At 42.4% G+C, this 20,656-nt stretch overlaps 1 protein-coding gene across 1 annotated transcript in view; it reads left to right on the forward strand.

Annotated features, from left to right (window-relative positions):
- GABBR2 (gamma-aminobutyric acid type B receptor subunit 2) overlaps nucleotides 1–20,656 on the forward strand; it is an 856,335-nt gene that overhangs the window by 186,234 nt on the left and 649,445 nt on the right. The gene's annotated exons all lie outside the window — the stretch shown is intronic.

Consider the following 20,656-nt stretch of genomic DNA (forward strand, 5'->3'; position numbering starts at 1 on the left):
TTTCAGGGATTGGCATGTTGAATCTTTAGAAATGTATTAAAGCTGTTCAGAATATTTGTGGTTAGAAAATAAGTGTTTGGTTTACTTCATTTGTCTTGGCAAATAGTTATTTAAATGTTACGTGATATATGATTGAGATTGTAAGATTAATGAAATACAGTATAGATAGATTATGCAAGCAATTTGGTTTGTTAATCCAGTGCCTTGATCTATAAAACCCAATCAAATGAATAGAAAGACTCCCTTTGACTTCAGGAAGCTTTGACTCAATGTATTCGGAGGTCTTCACTCAGTTTTTTTCTTAATCATTATTCAAGCAAACTCAAGCTGGCTTCAGAAGAAATTGAAATGAATAATTGTTTACTAAAAACTGAATAAGGACTTCAGTATTTGGCCTACACATCACATCTATTCCCAGTTGTTCACTTCTCTGTCATTCTCAAAGGTCCCACTTTGTTGCGATTTTGTCTCCACTAAAGAATACTAGAATTTAATTTAATACTGGTCTTTAAAACAGTCATCCAGAGATGCCTCACGCCCCTCCCCCCAAGGCCTAATAAAAAATTCCTAATCTTCTGGCCAAGAATCTCCAGATTTACAGTGGACCCATGCAAACTAGCCAGCCAACCTAGAGGTGTCATTCAGGATCTTCCCTTGCCTATCACTCAAATGTGAGTGATTCAGAACTAACTGTGAGAAGGCTTCTGAGTTCTACATACTGCACATATGATCAATGTGTAACCAATAAACTAGCAATGAAGGGAAATCCTCAAAAATCCCATTTTTAGGTTTGGTTTGGAAGTGGATAAATGACTGAATAGACAGGTAGGTTTATTTGATCAATAAAATATGCTTTTCATACTATCTCAGAGGAAGTGTACAAAAATTACATGTAAAATGTATAACAATTACTTAAGCTCTTTTAAGTAAAATTTTTACACAGGACCCCTGCCTAATTCAGTGCCCAAAATGGAGACACAAAAGGGAAGAACTGAAGTAGCAACGGGTATGTGGTTGGAGTAGTTGGATGAAGGTGTAAGTAAGGGAGTCATAGGTAGCTAGCTACAGTAGTTGACTAGTGATGGGGTAACACTTATTTCATGTTAATGAGTCTGAGGCAATACTATGAAGATTCAAGAGTGAACTTTATACCAACTAAATGCACTCAGCTGGTGGCTTCTGGTATCCCATCTGTTCCTTCCTTGTGACTCTTCAGAGTTGAAAGTTGTTATTTCACTTGAGTTTTCTTACCAGTATTGATCTAGAGTTTTCTTCTTCCCCACAAGTCATTCACTCTCTCTTTAAATGTCACCTAGACATTTTCATTTTCTCTGTATTTTAAGAACGATTTTTTGCAAATAAAAAATAGGATTGGTGTCAAGAGAAAATTTTATTTTTATTTCTGCACTTTCACTTGACTGGAATGGGTTTCTTCTAAACTTAGGTATCTTGTATTATGTAGAAAAGATCTTTTCCACTATGAAAATAGCAGGGTATCGCAGTGGAAGAAGAGGTAGCAATGGAAAATGTGATATTCTCATTGATCAAATGATGAAAGACCATAAATGAGAGCAGCATTGGGGATATCATGAAGTGTAATGAATACAACTTTTGATACAACTTGCAAAAAGTAACAATGTTTGCTAGACTATATTGCCATACAGTATGCACTAACTGCAAATTAGTCTAGTGGATAAGCACAAATCCTGTTCACAAGGTTGCAGTTTATTTTATTATCTTTGATTTAAAACTTCCCTTCAGTAGCAACAATTATACAAATCTTGGCAAATGAAGCAATACAAGCATGCAGCATCCCTCAAGACTCAAAACTACCTTCCCCATAGATTTCAAAGGTTCCACCTAAGGGTGTAACAATGAACACTAATAGAGAATCATGCAAAGTAATGCAGATGAAGAAGTAGCATATAGGTGAAGCCAAGAAGAGGAATAGGAGAGAAAACAATTTCTATTGATACAGCTATTGTCACTAGGCACACATGGCATTACCTTGCAAGGAAGAACATTTCTTTCCCTGACCCCCATTACTTTTTCTTATGCTGAAAAAGCCACAGAGGCAGTGTACTTAGCTCACAGTATGTAATGACTTGATTTACACTGAGCAGGTGGACTAAAGGAAAAGAAACTAGAGCGGTTGCTTAAACATCATTCTATTTGTTATCAAAAACAGGGATAGCTTTTGTGCTCATATCTTGATAATTTCCGCAAAGCTTCCTAGACCAAGTGAAAAATACTTGTGCCACCATTCAACTTATATATGAATGATCTAGAGAAAAGGGTATTATGTAGAAAAGAGGTGGCAAAATTTTCAGATGATACCAAACTGCTCAAGATAGTTAAGACCAAAGCAGACTGTGAAGAGCTTCAGAAAGATCTCACCAATCTAAGTGATTGGGCAACAAAATGGCAAATGAAATTTAATGTTGATACATGTAAAACAATGCACACTGGAAAAAATAATCCCAAGTATACATAGAATATAATAGGGACTAATTTGGCTACAACTACTCAAGAGAGGGTATGTCTACACTACAAAGTTAATTCGAACTAACGGACGTTAGTTCGAATTAACTTTGATAGGCGCTACACTAGCGCTCCGCTAGTTCGAACTTAATTCGAACTAGCGGAGCGCTTAGTTCGAACTAGGTAAACCTCATTGTACGAGGACTAAGCCTAGTTCGAACTTACTAGTTTGAATTAAGGGGAGTGTAGCCCCTTAATTCGAACTAGTGGGAGGCTAGCCCTCCACAGCTTTACCTGGTGGCCACTCTGGCCAACACCAGGGAAACTCTATTGCCCCCCTCCCGGCCCCGGACCCATTAAAGGGGCACGGGCTGGCTACAGTGCCTGTGCCAGGTGCAAGCCTGCCAGCACCCAGCCAGCAGACCCTGCACCTGGCACGGCTCAAGCCAGCCACCCGATGCCCCCCAGCACTCCCCCTCTCCCCGGGACCAGGCTGGCGGCTCCCGGGAGCTTGCCCAGGACTGCAAGAAGCGGGCACCCGCCTGGTCCAGTGCAGACATCGTGGACCTCGTCCACGACCTCTGCACTAGGCACAGGAAAGTGGCCGTCTAGGGCAGGAGAGCTGCCAGCCTGGCCAGCCAGGAGCAGGTGTGCATGAAAATCAAGGTGGTCCACTGAGACCCCCGACCCTGAGCCCTGAGCTTAGAATGGCCGTACTGGGTCAGACCAAAGGTCCATCTAGCCCAGTAGCCTGTCTGCTGACAGCGGCCAACCCTAGGGACCCTGGAGGGGATGGACCAAAGACAGTGACCAAGCCATTTGTCTCGTTCCATCCCTCTCCAGCCTTCCACAAACTTCGGGCACGGACACCACTCCTACCCCGTGGCTAATACCACTCCATGGACCCAACCTCCATCACTTTATCTCACTTCTCTTTAAACTCTGTTCTAGTTGTAGCCTTCACAGCCTCCTGCAGCAAGAAGTTCCACAGGTTGACTATTTGCTTTGTGAAGAAGACCTTTCTGTTACTAGTTTGAAGCCTGCTACCCATTCCTTTCCTTTGGTGTCCTCTAGTCCTTCTATTATGGGAACTAATGAAGAACTTTTCTCTATGCACCCTCTCCACCCCACTCATGCTTTTATAGACCTCTATCATATCCCCCCTCTGTCTCCTCTTTTCTAAGCTGAAAAGTCCCAGTCTCTTTAGCCTCTCTTCATATGGGACCTGTTCCAAACCCCTGATCATTTTAGTTGTCCTCCTCTCTCCCACCCTCTCTCTTCTCCTCTCCCACCTTCTTTTCCCAGTCTCCCCCAGTTTTGTTCAATAAAGAGAGTTTCTATTTTTGAACACATGTGTCCTTTATTTTGTACATCAGAAGGGGGGCTAGGGAGGGGTAAGTGGAAGGAGGTGAGGGAGGAATGGGGTACGAGCCCCCGATGGGGAGGACTGGGCTGGCTCTGCGGGCTTCTGGGGGTGGAAGCTCTCCTGCAGCCCCCCAATTGCCCCCTCTCCCCAGATGGCAGCCTGCAGCAAGTGCAGCCAGTCTGATGGCCGAGTGGTGTGATGTGCCCAGTGTGGGTACTCCGGGCAATCCAAGCCAGGACTGCTTTGCAAGCGGGGCACCCCTGAGAACTGTCTGTCTGGGGTGGGGGTCGGGTCCCTTTAAGCACAGCCCTCGGCTAGCCTGAGACAGCAGCTCCACGCTCTAAGTCCTACTCTGATGCCCTGCCGGCACTACTTCCGGCCATCCTTAACCCCGGTTCAGGGTCCACTCTGCGTGGACATGCTAGTTCGAATTAGCCAAACGCTAATTCGAACTAGTTATTTAGTCTGGATGCGTTAGTTCGAATTAGCGCTGTAGTGTAGATATACCCAGAGAGATCTTGGAGTCATTGTGGATAGTTCTCTGAAAACCTCCACTCAGTGTGCAGTGGGAGTCAAAAAAGCAAATAGAATTATAGGACTCGTTAAAAAAGGGATGGAGAATAAGACAGAAAATATCTTATTGCCTCTATATAAAACCATGGTGCGCCCACATCTTGAATACTGTGTAAAGATGTGATCACTTCATCTTAAAAGAGTTATAGTGGCATTGGAAAAGTTTCAGAAAAGGGCAACAAAAATGATTAGGAGTTTGAAATAGGTACCATATTAAGAGAGATTAAAAAGACTTGGACTTTTCATCTTAGAAAAGAGGAGACTAAGGAAGGGGGGTATGTCTACACTAGCCACTGTAGTTCAAACTATGGTGGTTAATGTAGGCAACCGGAGTTGCAAATGAAGCCAGGGATTTGAATTTCCTGGGCTTCATTTGCAAATTGCCGGGCGCCGCCATTTTTAAATGTCCGCTACACACGGCACGAACTACGAGGAGGAGTACCGGTAGTTCGGAATAGGAAGCCTAATCCAAACTGCCTAGTTCATGCCGCGTGTAGCCGCGGGCACGGAGTCCGAACTAGCAGACATTTAAAAATGGCGGCGCCCGGCAATATGCAAATGAAGCCCGGGAAATTCAAATCCCTGGCTTCATTTGCAACTCCAGTTGCCTACATTAACCACCCTAGTTCGAACTATGGTGGTAGTGTAGACATACCCGGGGATATGAGAGAGGTCTGTAAAATCATGATTGGTGTGGAAGAAGTGAATAAGGAAAAGTTATTTACTTATTCCCCACAATGTAAGAACTAGGGGTCACCTAATGAAATTAACACACAGCAGATTTAAAACAAACAAAAGGAAGTTTTTCTTCATTCGGTGCACAACCTGTGGAACGTCTTGCCAGAGAATGTGGTAAAGGCTAGGACTTTACCAGGGTTTAAGAAAGAGCTAGATAGATTCATGGAGGTTAGGTCCATCAATGGATATTAGTCAGTGTGGGTAAGAACGGTGTCCCTATCTTCTGTTTCTCTGGAGGTGGATGATAGGGGAAGGATCATGTAAGGATTTGTTTTGCGAAAATGGTGATTGGGGCTTTTTTTGCAAAAGCGCGTCTAGATTGGCCACGGATGCTTTTCCGTAAAAAGTGCTTTTGCGGAAAAGCGTCCATGCCAATCTAGACGCTCTTTTCCGAAAATGCTTTTAACAGAAAACTTTTCCATTAAAAGCATTTCCAGAAAATCATGCCAGTCTAGACGTAGCCCTTAAGTTTAAAGAAATGATCATACAAAATAAAATCAATACATACAATACAGTACAGTGAAAAATATTTCAAAGGATGATAAAATTAAGTTGTCAGACTATGTTATCTAGCAGACACAGGTATAACACAATCCAATAGCTGGTATTTGAAGCTGAGAGAGTAATTAACCAGCAGAACAATTTACCAAGGGTTGTGGTGGATTTTCCATAACCAATAATTTTTCACTCCACTCTGGATGTTTTTCCAAAACCATGATCCAGGAATTATTTTGGGAAAGTTCTACAGTCTGCCTTACAAAGGCACTCACACTAGATGATAACAGTGGTCTTTTTTGGTGTTGGAATCAATGCATCTAAGAAAAAAGTTTATAGTTTTTTTCCAATAATAAAACCACAGAACATGATTCACTACTGCATTATTCTTTGTTTACCCCAGGGTAAACTACAAATACCCAAGAATTAATATCAAGGAGAATCACACTACTGAGTTTAAATTAGCTAGAATAATATTTATTCTAGGCCCACTGTGTTTAAATTAGGTAGAATAATGTTATCCCAAGACTCCAAGATGAGGTACATTTTAAAGCCTATCCAGAGCATAAAGTGAAACATTTAGCTGAAGGGAGCTTTCCTTTCCCATCATCTTCCGCTCATATGTAGAAAACTAATTTAGGGTACGTCTAGATTACAGAGTTTTGTCGACAGAAGTTTTGTCAACAGATACTGTCGACAAAGCTTCTGTCGACAAAGAGCGTCTACACTACATTCAGTTCTGTCGACAAAGCAAGCTGAAAGAACTCTGTCGACAGAAGGTATTATGCCTCGTAAAATGAGGTTTACCAGCTGTCAGCCGACGGTCAGGGCAGTGAGTCCCTTATTACCGGCTGAAATTCTTTTAAATTGTGCTTGGTTCTGTTACAGCAACTGAAGGAGTCAGGTTAAAGCTTAAACAGTTACTATTTATTGTTACAGGGTAAACTTAGTTGTTAAATGCTACTACTGTGTTACAGATAACACAGACACTACAAAGGACAGGACAGAAATTACACTAATAAGTCACTTACAGGTACCATGAAACCCTTTGGTTCTCTGAGCTCTTATTAAATGCATGCAAAATAGACACATAGCAGGTATATATTCTCACCCCTGCGTTCCAGACTTGGCGTGGCCAGCGTCTTTCTCTCAATCCCTCGGGAAGAAGTAGGGCGAGGTTGGGCGTCCCACAGACCTCGGGAGACAATCAATACCTGCCAGCAGGTATAGATGATTGGAGCTCAAATGGGGTGGGCTGCTGAACCTCTTTTATACCCCTTGGGTCATGTAGGCTTCTTCCTGGGCTCAAGTGGCCAATTAGGAAAAATGGCTTTGAATGCCAAGTTTCCCACGAAGGGTGCAAAGCATAATTCACACCTGGGAAAATGCAGACAATGGGCACCTCTGGTATGTGATGGGCGAAGATTCCTCTCTGGGACAGTGCAGGCGTGTCAATTACTGATACTAGCCATCAGGGCGACGGGAGGCCCCTGGTCGTCAGCTAGCCCATTTACTGTCTGGTTTCTGTTTATGGTAGAGTCAGGGACAGGCAGCAAACCTGTGTTCCCAGGGCATCAAAGGCTGACTGCCTTTCTCTTGCTCTCTGGGGGGGGGGTGGGGGGGAAACAAGATGGGGCTCGTGGAAAAACAAGATGGGGTTTTGTGTCTGGCTACACCAGCATCAACAAAACTGCTGAGTTCTGTCGACGTTATGTGGACAGAACTCAGCGGTAGTGTAGACGCAGGTATAGTTTTGTCGACAAAAGTCCACTTTTGTCGACAAAACTCTGTAGTCTAGACACACCCTTAGTTGAGCTGGCTCAATCTGTCCTCCTATCAGTTGAAGGCTGGCTTTTATTCAATATTCCTTTTATTTAAGGAGGTATGTTGTTGAAACAAACAATAAGCTAGCATCACCAATACAGCTTTTGCCTTTGAGCTGATGTCAGCAAGTTTAATTCATTATAAATGGAGTAAAGAGGCTTATTTCAATCACTTCTTAAAATAAAGCACATGATACAGTTATAAATTGGGTCAAAACTATCAAACACTAGTGCTGAATCTGTGATCTGCATAATCAAACACAGAAAATGTGCCCTATTGAAGAATCCTTAATTAACTCATCTGTCCAAAATATTCACTCCTTTCTGTGTAAGACTGAATGGAAGAATGAGGCCCTGATACCAGACAAATGATCTTCTATAACTTAGTGATAGAAGAATAAACAAAAGCTTTAGTTCAGTTCAAAGGCTACTTATAAGCATATTACCAAATAAATCCTTTTGTTTCCATTCAGATCCTCTTAGAAGCTGAGAATGTATTATTTAAACTTTGGGCTACGGTCACACATTACTGGGTTATTTTTCACATTACTCAGTCTAGCAAATTAAATGCCAACAGATTAATGGACCCAGTTTGGTTCTGATTAAAACAGTAACAGGTATGTGGCCAAAATAATTAACACATTTTTCATTGGGTTAAGTGGACTCTCACGTGGCACACTTCTTCAACTTGGCATAAGGCAAAGCATTAATGAAATAGCTTGATACTTTTGTATTTTCTAAAAATACACAATATGAAAATTTCCAAAATGCCTAACACAGTATCATCTTTCCATTTTATATATGTTCTTTGAACATAAATTAAAAAACTCGGTTAAATTAATTCAAATTTCTGAATAAGAATTTGTCTCAATATTTCTTTTAATTCCCAGTCAGATCTCAGGGCTTTTGTTGTCTTATAAGGGTTCTTCCCCATAGCTCTATTTTCTTTTGTAGAGGCATTTGCTGTGTCTGATGTTCCACAGAGATAGAAGGAAGGAAAAGAGAGAGAGAGTGAGAAGGAGAGGGGGAGAGAGAGAGAGAGAGAGAGAGAGAGAGAGAGAAGTCTAAGAAATGAAAAAGGAAAGTCCCAGATCCTCTGCTCCATCCCCCATGCTGAGTTTGTCACTGAGGAGCATGGCTATCTCTACAGGCAGAATGATGTCTCCTAGCTCCCAAGTAGTATGGCATGGTTGTCTTCCAGCTGCTACTGTGGGCACTAAGGCTACATCTGCACTGCACTGTAGTTCAAAATAAGATACATAATTTGAGCTACGCAAATTGCGTATCTTATTTCGATCTTATTTTGAAATAGCTTATTTTGTAATTTGGCATTGTCTACACACATTTCAAAATAATCCACTATTCCAAAACATCCCTTACTCCTTGTGGAATGAGGGTTACAGGGACATCGGAATAGTGAGCCTGAAATAATGTGCTTGCTGTTAAGACACAGGATTGCTATTTTGGGATACTCCGGTATCCTGGAATAGTGTTGCAGTGTAGACATAGTCTAAGGGTATGTCTACACTACCCCGCTAGTTCGAACTAGCGGGGTAATGTATGCATACCGCACTTGCTAATGAAGCCCGGGATTTGAATTTCCCGGGCTTCATTAGCATAAGCGGGGAGCCGCCATTTTTAAATCCCCGCTGCTTCGAACCCCGTGTAGCGCGGCTACACGGGGCTCGAACTAGGTAGTTCGGACTAGGGTGCCTATTCCGAACTACCGGTACACCTCGTTTCACGAGGAGTAACGGTAGTTCGGAATAGGACCCTAATCCGAACTACCTAGTTCGAGCCCCGTGTAGCCGCGCTACACGGGGTTCGAAGCAGCGGGGATTTAAAAATGGTGGCTTCCCGCTTATGCTAATGAAGCCCGGGAAATTCAAATCCCGGGCTTCATTAGCAAGTGCGGTATGCATACATTACCCCGCTAGTTCGAACTAGCGGGGTAGTGTAGACATACCCTAAGTGATCTAGGCATGATTAGAGGAGCCGGTTGTGCTGTTCTTAGACTATCTAGAATCATAGAGCCATAGAGCTGGAAGAGACCTTAGAAGGCCATCAAGTCCAGCCCGCTGCCCAAGGCAGGACCAATCCCAATTAAATCAACCTAGCCAGGGCTTTGTCAAGCCGAGACTTAAACACCTCTAGGGATGGAGACTCCACTACTTCCCTAGGTAACCCATTCCAGTGCTTCACCACCCTCCTAGTGAAATAGTTCTTCCTAATATCCAACCTGGACCTCTCCCACTGCAGCTTGAGACCATTGCTCCTTGTTCTGCCTCCATCACTACTGAGAACAGCCTTTCTCCATCCTCTTAGGAACCTCCCTTCAGGAAGTTGAAGGCTGCTATCAAATCCCCCTTCTCTCTTCTCTTCTACAGACTAAATAGACCCAACTCCCTAAGCCTCTCCTCGTAGGTCATATGCTCCAGCCCCCTAATCATTTTGGTTGCCTTCCACTGGACCCTCTCCAATGTGTCCACATCCTTCCTATAATTGGGGGCCCAGAACTGGACACAATACTCCAGATATGGCCTTACCAGAGCCGAGTAAGGAGGAATAATCACATCTCTGGATCAACTGGCAATGCTCCTCTTAATGCAACCTAATATGCTGTTAGGCTTCTGGGCTACAAGGGCACACTGTTGATCATTTCACCTCTTAAACTGCCCGTGGATAAACTAAATACTGTAGATTAAACTTGATGAGGTGATACTTTACTGGAACAATTTCTGTTGGTGAAGGAGACAAACTTTAGAGCTCCTCAGTGCTCTTCCTGAAGTCTCGTAAAGGTAACCAGAGTGTCACAACCAAATACATAAAGATGTGACAAATTGATATCTGCAGATGCAAATATCCATGGATATAAATCAGTATCCGTTGGATTGAAGGGCTCTCCTAGGAACAGCAGTGGTGAAAGGAGCAGAATGTGGGCTGCTACTCCCAGGAGCCAGTGCTCCACACTGGCAGCTTCTCCAGCACAGCTGTATTGCCTTCATTCTTCCATCCAGCTTCTACATCTCGGCTGTGTCTAGACTGGCAAGTTTTTCTGGAAAATCATCTGCTTTTCCCGAAAAACTTGACAGCTGTCTACACTGGCCGCTTGAATTTTTGGAAAAGCACTGACGATTTGTCAGCCGACGGTTATGGCAGTGAGTGGTGTGTGTGTGTGTGCTATACACCTGAGACTTCAACTGCTGAGACTGGGGTCCCTTGAAGTTGGCAACCTGGAGGAGGTTGACGAGCGCCCCAATAAGTTTGCAGGGAGAGTTTATTACACTTCAGATTTTAGCTGCTAGAATCTGTGATTCCTTCGCAGCGGGCAACCTGGGGGAGGCTGAGAAGTGCCCCTATGGATCTGCCACCTGGGAGTGACACAAATGCATACGCCCAAGCTCTCCCTATATCTGTCCCTTAAGACCGGCTGAAGTTCTTTTAAATTGTGCCTGGTTCTGTTACAGCAACTGAAGGAGTCAGGTTAAAGCTTGAACAGTTACAGGTTTATTGAGAAAGCTTATAAATCATATGGTTGCAATGGCTATTGTTCTATTTCTTAACTGCTAGCAAAATATAGATCTTAAAAATGGTTACAAAGAAGATAAAGATAGGAAAACAGAAATAATAGTACCAAGTAACAGCTTAATCTTTAAAGAGCTCTAAGTCTGTGTACACTTAAGACAGAGGACCACATCCAGGTACAATTTTTACCCCCTTCTGTGCCTCTCGACTCAAGCATGTCAGGCCAGGGCCGGTCCCTCAATTCCTAGGAAAGATGAAAATATGAGGTGGGCGTCCCCATAGAACCTCGGAAGGTCAAACACCTAACCCGACCTGCTGGTCGAGGGTAGAATGACACTCAAAAGTGAGTGTGCTGCTGTACCCACCTTTATACCCATTGGGTCACGTATTTCTCTTTCTTATCTGTGATGCCAAATGGTGCTGGTCTGTCTTTTGTGAGACCAGTTCTTACAAGGGAGTTGTGAACTTAATTTACACTTGTAAGAGAGATAACTAAATTGGAAGTACTGGGCATTATTTTCTCAGTGGGAAATTCCTCTTCCAGGGACTGTGTGTTCATATCAACATGGGTGCCAGCCGGGTACTTCTCGCAGCCTCGAGGCCAGCTTATTGCCTTAAACGTTCTCTCCTCATAGCTATGTTTTCAGTTTCTCAGGATCAGATGAGCCAGCATAGACTATGCTGATTTTATTGCTCCTTCTCTGTCCTGTATGCTTCAGGAACCTCAGAGAGGCAAAATAAGATGGATGAGATGGGGGGGTGGGGGCTGTCTGGCTACACGATCTCATGTAAAATCATCAATGCTTTTCCGGAAAAACTATGCTGCTCCCATTTGGGCAAAAGTCTTTTTCCGAAAGACTTTTGCACAAAAGGGCCAGTGTAGACAGCATAGTACTGTTTTCTGAAAAAAAGCCCCGATGGTGAAAAAGGCGATTGGGGCTTTTTTGCGGAAAACCGCGTCTAGATTGGCCACGGACGCTTTTCCTCAAAAAGTGCTTTTGCGGAAAAGCATCTTGCCAATATAGACGCGCTTTTCCGAAAATACTTTTAACGGAAAACTTTTCCGTTAAAAGCATTTTCGGAAATTCATGCCAGTGTAGACGTAGCCCTCCTGTCCAGGGGTGTGCTGGTGAATCTGGTGCCCACTAGTGTAGGTGGCGCTGGGAGATACTACAGCTTGGTCAGAAGAGCTCATGCATGGGATTCTGGCTCCTGGGAAGGGCAACCCCACGTTCTGTCATTTTGCCACTGTGGTTTGCAGGAAAGCCCGGCAGCTCTGCAGAGACTGATTAATATCCTCAGGGCTCTACAAAGACAAAGTAGAACAAATTGTTGAGCATAAGGCATTTAAGACATGTTGCAAGAAATCTCTTAAAATTAAATGGGCAATTAATACCTTTGGAATAATAGAATAAAGGAGGGTTAATAGGTTACAAATTGTTTTAATGAGCTGTAAAATCAGTGCCTCTGTTTAGACCATGAGTTTTAGTGTCTAGCAGACTTATGAATTTAAGTTCCCATGCATTTCTTTTGAAGATGCTGTGCAAGTTTTCTTTATGAACAGACAGGTGAGTCAGATAGAGAGTGATGGCTTTGTGAAAAGTGTTTGCCCACAGGTGATAGAATATGCTCCAAATATCACAAAACGTGCTCTGAAGAAAAGTCCTAGACACAAATTATCACACTTAAAACTGCCTTCACCGAACAAGGACACTCCCAGTATGTCTACACTACAGGAGAAGGTTGAATTAAGATATGCAACTTCACCTACATTAATTGCATAGCTAAAGTCTAATATCTTAACTCAATTTTTGGTGCTGTCCAAAGGAAGTTGAAGGGCGCACACTCTTCTTTTGACTTCTCTTACTCCTCATGGAAGCAGGACTACCGGCATTAACTGGAGTGCCCCTGTCAGTTCAAATTGTCTGTCTTAACTAGACTGCTAAATTGAACTCTGGAAGATTGACAGTGGCAGCTTCAATCTTCTCTGTAGTGTAAACGAGTCCTCCATCACAGAAATAAATCGTATCAATACAGAAGAAAATTCTCCACTCACTACAGGCCCCTAGTTGTTACTACCCCATATTAGAATCCATGTGGAGTATCATCAAACAGTTAGAACTGAACTTGATGGGGACCAAATCCCAATTTTTTTTTTCACAGTATCCCTCTTCTGGCCTTCAAACAATTCCTTAAACTGTCCAAGTTCATTATAAAAAACAAACTGTTCCCACACCAGGATGCACCAACTTAAAGAAGCACTAGACCCAGACAGAACAACAGATGCCAAACCTGCAGAAAAATCTAGACTGCTTTGGCGATCAATACTCCCATAACACACCAAGTTCCATGGTGCTTACACATGTCTATCACAACATGTCATACCTCATCCAGTTCATCAGGTACTCCAGCAATAATTATCCAAGTGAAACCAATCACTCACTACCTCTTGAAAAAATGTACACAAAAAAGTGATAGAATACAAAAACACATCACCTATTGGTGAACACTTTCCACACAGCAGTCCCTTCAAATCTGTCCTCTCAGGGCATGTCTACACAACAGGGCTAAAGCCAAAATAAGCTACGTAATTTCAGCTACATCAATCGTGTAGCTTAAATTGAAATAGCTTATTTTGGCTTTTGGTGCTTTCTACACAGCAGGAAGTCCAAGTTAGCACATTCTTCCTCTGACTTCCCTTACTCCTCATAAATTCTGGGTTACAGGAGTTTGAGTACGAAGTCCTTCAGTTAGACATTATTTCAACATTATGTCAAAATAACTGCTTGCTGTCTAGATGCAGACTATGTTATTTCGGAATAATGTCAGTTATTCCAAAATAACATTGCTGTGTAGACGTACCCTCAGGCCTCATCCTCAAAGGGAACCAGCACAACAACTTCAAAAGTAAAATTGGAACTTAAATTCATAACTCTGCTAGACACTAAAAAATCATGAACATAGACATGTACAATCTGTAATTTACTAACCCTTCTTTGTACTGTGACTGCAGAGGTGTTAATTGACTACTTCATTTTAAGTGGTTTCTTGCAACATCATAACCTCTTATGCTTAATAATCTGTTCCACCTTTTATTTACCTATGACACTCTGGTTACCTTTTTCAGACCTGAAGAAGAGCTCTGTGAAGCTTGAAAGCTTGTTTCCTCCTCCAACAGAAATTGGTCCAATAAAAGATATCACCTCATTCACCTTGTCTCTGTCATATCCTGGGACCAATACAGCTATGCAAACTCTTCAATATATAACATTGCATTAAGCTTATTTAGCCTCTCTCTGTGAGGCAGATTTCCAGACCTTCCATCATTCTTTTAAAACTTTTCTCTGCCATTTCTAATTTTTCAGTTTCCTTTTTCAAGTGTGTGTAACAGCGTGTCCTACTCCTTTAAGGGTCAGAAGCCTGAAGCAAGCCCTGTGTATTAGTCAGATGTAGATGAGGAGGGGACAGGCATGCCTTACAAAAACCCAGGTTTTCATTAAGGATGAGGAAGCAGGAATAGCAGAGAGGTCCTGGGAATGAAAGAAATGGGAACCTGCTGGGGGGAAAAGAGCCTTCAGGGGAAAAAAGCCCTCATAGGTGGTGCTTCATTAAAAAAGCAAGGAAGAATTCTGCCAAGCACAGGAGCAGATGCAAAGAATATGTGGAAGGAGTTCCCAGGAAGGATGCCAAATATATGTTTTCTTAAGTTTGTAATGACATACAAACATGGTGAGACCATGTCATTTGTGAAGTTCGTCAGGGAAGAGGAGCTTTGGTGATAGCCAAAGACTCTGTTAATGATTTTCTAGTGCATTGCATTTCATCGGGAGTGGACTATGAACGTTTTTTTTTATTTTTAATAAGTGAGCACAAACAAGGCTATTATTGTAAAGGGGAGTTTGTAAAGCCATTATATAAAGTCTCAGGAAAGGTACGTCTACACTAGCCCCCTAGTTCGAACTAGGGAGGCTAATGAGGGTGACCGAAATTGCAAATGAAGCATGGGCTTTAAATATCCCGCGCTTCATTAGCATGTTCCCGGGCAGTCACCGTTTTGGAAATGGACTAGCCTGGAATAACTGCCCGCGTCTACACGCAGCAGTGAAACAGGAGTTTGAAGTAAAGCCCTTAATTTGAATTAGCTGTTAAACATCATTCCAGGAGGAATAACAGCTAATTAGAGTTAGGGCTTTACTTCGAACTCCCGTTTCACTGCCGCGTGTAGACGTGGGCAGTTATTCTGGGCTAGTCAATTTCCAAAATGGTGACCGCCCGGGAACATGCTAATGAAGCATGGGATATTTAAATCCTGTGCTTCATTTGCAATTTCGGTCGCCCTCATTAACCTCCCTAGTTCAAATTAGGGGGCTAGTGTAGACATACCTGAAGGGAAAACAGAGGTTAAGCACCATAACATTGGGTTTTGCCACCAGAGGTCATTAAGAGACACTGTGTGGAAACCAGACTTGATACAGTATTCAAGTAATGGTCTCACTAATATTTACAGAGGCAACAGACTTTTCTTTCTGCTACTCTGTATTATCCTGAATAAGCATCCACAGATAGTTTGCCCTATAAGACTTCATACTGGGAGCTCATGTTCTGCTGATTATAGTTCCCCATTCTGTGACTGTGACCTACATTGTTGTCAGCCAAACTTGTTTGAGGAAGTGCTTGTTCCCATTGTTCAAGACTTCTAAACAATTAGGGTCATTCAGTAAGTGTGATGTTTCAAAATTTTAAGTAATTTCAATGTAACTATTATTTTGTGACATTAGTTACTACTCAGTTAAATCAGAATTCTGGCTAGCACTCCTATTCGTGGTGTTGCATAATGCATTTGACTCTGGTTTCTTCTGCAGTTTGTTGCCCTCCAGGTTTTCCCCTTTGTCTTAATTGAATCATTCCGCTTTGTTCAGGCTACAAAGTAACATGTACCTGCTTATTGATATTTTTCACTTTGTAATCCTCTGCTATGAAACATGAAGGAAGATGACACAGATCAGTTCAGAGACAGATAACTTAGCTGCAAAGTAATAGAAACATATATTGCAGAAATGAGAATAGAAATTAATTTACCAATGATAGCAATACCTCTGCAGAGGAAGCTCATCTATGAACTTGTATTTACAAAGATGCCATTTTAATTGGCAAGTTCCCTGTCACTCTTTCAAGTATCCTGTTTCTTAATCATTAAAATTCAGTAGTGTTTGAGGTGTCAAGGCTAATACTGCTCAGTGATGCCATCATTTCTCTGGATGACAATTCCTTAAAGTTGGCTGAGTTGTAAATCTCATGAGTTTGTCATAAGCAACACAATGTTGGCTTTTGCTGTAGCAATTCATATATAAGCGTGATAATCTTCTACAGGTTAAACCTCCCAAATCTGGTCCGGTAGGACCACAGATGTTGCTGGACCAAAGAACCCCTGAGGCAGAGAGTGGGAAACAGCCAGAAGGATGCAAAGCTGGGGAGCCATGGATGGGCCAGCAGTGGCTGGACCAGGTGGCGGCTGGGGAGCCCTGGCCAAGCTGGGAACTCCTGGCATCAGCAGGGCCAAGAGAGGGTGTCAGATGGGCCAGGCAGTGAATGAGGAGTGAATGAGCTTTTCCTGGGGAACCCCTTGCAGCAGCAGGGCCAAGTGGCCACCAGGCAGCCCCAGGAAAGCCCTGGTGTGAGCAGGATTGACCCTGGCAGTGGGGCTGGTGGTGTCTGGGCAGGCCCAGCTGGGGAACTGGCTGGGTGGCCCTGGTCAGAGAATCCCTGGTGGCAGCAGGTGAGCCTTGGCCAGGGAGCCCCGGGGAATCCCCAGCAGCAGTGGAGTGTCAGCATCCAAGCAGGCATCTGGGTGCCCCAGCAGGGGAACCCTGGGAACTCCAGGTAGCAGCAAATGGGAGCCCCAGCCTTGGAAGCCTGGGAGTGGGGCAACCAGCAAGGGAGCATTGACCTCCCTTGGTCTGGCAAACTCCTGATGATGCTGGACCAAGGAGGTCCAACCTGTACCTTCATATTATTTTGGAGTATGGGTTGGGGACAAGAGAGAGAGAATTCCCTATACTTTTTGAAAAAATGCATTAAGGTGCAATCAGGAGACCATGCGTTCTAGTTTCAGTTCTTCCAGTGACTTCAGTTAATAATTCCGTGGCCTTCTCATGCTTTATTATTAACCAAAATGTTTAATTGCTACTTGGGAGGAAATCATTCATTCATTCATTTTACAGAATGGATTATTCATTATTCATTCATTTTACAGAAAGGACAACTGAGAGCTTGCCGAAGGTCACATCAGGTAGTGTTTATAATAGAGCCCAACTCTTCCCCACTGAGCCACAGTGCCTTTCAGAAGGAGCATAACAAATGTTTATGTGGCCCACACTAATTCTATGTGGCTCTATCACATTCTAGTGGTGAGATGGTGTTTATGACTGCTGCTACCAGCATAGCAGCAGAGCTGGTTCCTTAGCTAAAGAGTCATGCTCTTACATCCAGAGGGTCTGTGTTCAGTCACTTCAGATAATCCCTGCAAGGTGATATTACATTTGGCTAGTTTGTCTGTTTTCCCTTGCCAACACTCTGCTGCCTGGGCCAGAAGTGGAAACCAGGATCTCTGATATCCCTCATTACATTACTGTCTCACAAATAGTTATGTCATCTTCTAGCAATGTGTGTGATGTGTCTTCATCAGTTCTTCCACATCGAAGATAACAAGTTTTTCACTCCTCACCTTGCCTCCAGCAATTACTCATCTAGCTGAGATGGAAGAGGTCTGTACTATGGCTATCAAGATTGTGGGTTCCAATGCTGCAGCTGAACTATGGGAAAAAATAGAGTATCTATAAAATAAAAAGACCCTCGAGTAGTTGCTAGAATTACTTTACGTAGCAAAAAAGTATTTTTAGAAGTGAATTTGGATGTTGTGTTACATTGCTTTTATAGCCAATTGTGTTATATGTAGGGTTGCCAGGTATCCGGTTTTCGCCCGGACAGTCCGATATTTGTGGTCCCTGTCCTGTAAAAAAAAAAACCCAGAAAATACCAGACAGAAAATGTGTATCTTGGACAGCAGTCTGGTGGGGATATTCTTTCCCTGCCACGTCTGGTGGGAGCGGAGGGAGTGTGTTGATTTAAAGGCGCAGTGACTTTTTTTTTTTTTTTTTTTTTGCTCAACCAATCTTTTTCCCCGCCATGTTCAGGATTTTTTGTGAAAGTATCTGGCAACCCTATATATTGGATTTATAACACTTCTTGAGTTTGTGTTAACAAAAGCTGCCCCTTTAAGAACTGGATGGGTCACTTTATTGTAGAATGTGTTTTAATGGAAAGTAGTGCTTTGTAGTTCTTGCCTGTATATGCAGAAGGCAGAGAAGCATTACCTTTGTAAGCTTCAAAAAAACCCATAATTTAATTTAATAGACTTATCTTTCCAGAGTGCCAGCCTCATTCTCAAAAGTGTATTGTTGTGCTTAAGGAGGACTGGATACCTCAGCTTGTTGCTAATGAGCTGTAAAGCCTTAAAGCCACAGGCTACAAGTTAGCTCCTGAATGGATATTTGGTAGCCCTTTTTCATGAGGAGTTTAGTGAGTTTCACTTCCAGCTCCTGCCTCACAGACCACCCACTAAGCTTTGCACTAGACTATAAGATCTTTGGGAAAGGAACAGTCTTTTACTATGTGTTTGTATATTGCCTAATACAATGAGGCCTCAAACTAGGTTACATCTTCTAATGCAAAAGAATTCAAAATATTATTACTCAATGTAGATTTGCAAGAGTTGTAATTATTACACTGAATGCAGGTGAACACACAGTCACAAATCAAAAGACAAAAAATCTATTTAGTGATTTTTTTGGTCAATCTCATGATTTTGGGTGCATTTACCTCATGATTTTAGAGCTTTTAAAGTTGTAAGTGATGAGTTGGCTCAAGATCTGAAAGCTGTCTGGAGTGGTGTTAGCTCCATACATATAGTTGGCCACACTTTGGAGCTAATGGTTGGAAACTGGAAGGAGGTAGAAACTGGGTCTTTGGCATGGACTGACACATTTCATATGTTTTGAGTTTGGTGCTCACTTATCTTGTTGGAATGAGGGAACTGAATTGAGAGTTCACCCTGGAAAATTTTGTCCCACCGCCTGCCTTTGTGGAGCCATGCTTTTCATGTCTAGAGACGGTCAGCTAGGGAGGGCAGGATTCCAGTTTCTTGTACAGAGGTTGTGGTGCAAACTCTGCTCAAGAAACTAAAACACATCCATGCATGACCTGGTTAACTAGCAAAAAATATCACATCTTCCTTTTTTTTTTGTTTATATCAGAGAGACGATTTTGGTGAAACATCTCTGGGTACCTCAGATTTCCTTAACTTTTGCCAATCAATCTGGTTACAGACTTGCATATGGAAATGAAAGTGCATTGATTGTGCTGATAGATAATTTCTGTTGATGAAAATTACATGTGCAGCAGGAGTATATGGTGGTGTTCTCGGGTGGCTCCATCATTTCATTGCTGAGTTCTTGCATAAAGAGATATTGCTTTTCTTTCCATAGGGCACTATCATAAAGAATTCTATCATGATCCATCATTTTTTCTATCCTGTTTAAGGCATGGAGGAAAGTCAGGCAACCCAGAGAGGGAGATACAACACATGTTCCCACTTGATTGTGCAACTTTTTGTGAAATAGCATTGCAATACTAGGTTAAAAATTCCTAACTCAAGGCATGTCTATACTAGGGAGTTATTTCAAAATAACAAGGCAAGAGTCCATACTACCAAGCCAGTTATTTTGAAATAATGGGTTTGTTATTTTGAAATAACAACTCCTGCTTGTGAAGAGGAATAAGTTTATTTCAAAATAGTTATTTCGGGAGATAACCTGATAGTGTCAGAGAGCTTGGTTGTATCTGTGGGTCAGTGACAACATAGCCAAGTGCAGCAATGAGCCTGCTTTTTGTTTTGCTTCTGTTTTTTTCTCTGAAAATTAATGAGATTTGGGTATGCAACATTTTAGACTAGGGATTTGCTCTCAGTTATGCCAGAAGTGACTATGGGCAATCACCTAGTTATCTTGTCAATAAATGAGGGAGTGTTCATTGCCTCATTAAAATATGGCTATAAGGTCTTGGTGGTTAAAAGTTGTGACGTGAACAGCAGTCAGAGAAGGGCAAGAAGTAGAAAAAATCATCTGTTGGCATACAGCTCAAGAGCCTTTTCTTAATATGCTGGATATTTTTATACAAGGTTTCCAGCTACAAAAAGTATCTTCCACCAACAGAAATTGGTCTAATAAAATACATATTACCTCACCTGCCATGTCTCTCTCATATCCTGTGATTAGCATGGCTACAACAACACTGCAAACCAATTTTATCACAAGTTTACAATACTTTTTCTTTTAACCTAAAGCCCAGGGCTACGTCTACACTGGCATAATTTTCCGAAAATGATTTTAACGGAAAAGTTTTCCATTAAAAGCATTTTCGGAAAAGCAAGTCTAGATTGGCAGGATGCTTTTCCGCAAAAGCACTTTTTGCGGAAAAGCGTCCGTGGCCAAGCTAGACGCCATTTTCGCGATCGGGGCTTTTTTGTGGAAAACACTACTGTGCTGTTTACACTGGCCTTGTGCACAAAAGTCTTTCGGAAAAAGACTTTTGCCCAAAC

This window comes from Pelodiscus sinensis, chromosome 2 (genome assembly GCF_049634645.1).
Source record: "Pelodiscus sinensis isolate JC-2024 chromosome 2, ASM4963464v1, whole genome shotgun sequence".
Lineage (NCBI taxonomy): Eukaryota > Metazoa > Chordata > Testudines > Trionychidae > Pelodiscus > Pelodiscus sinensis.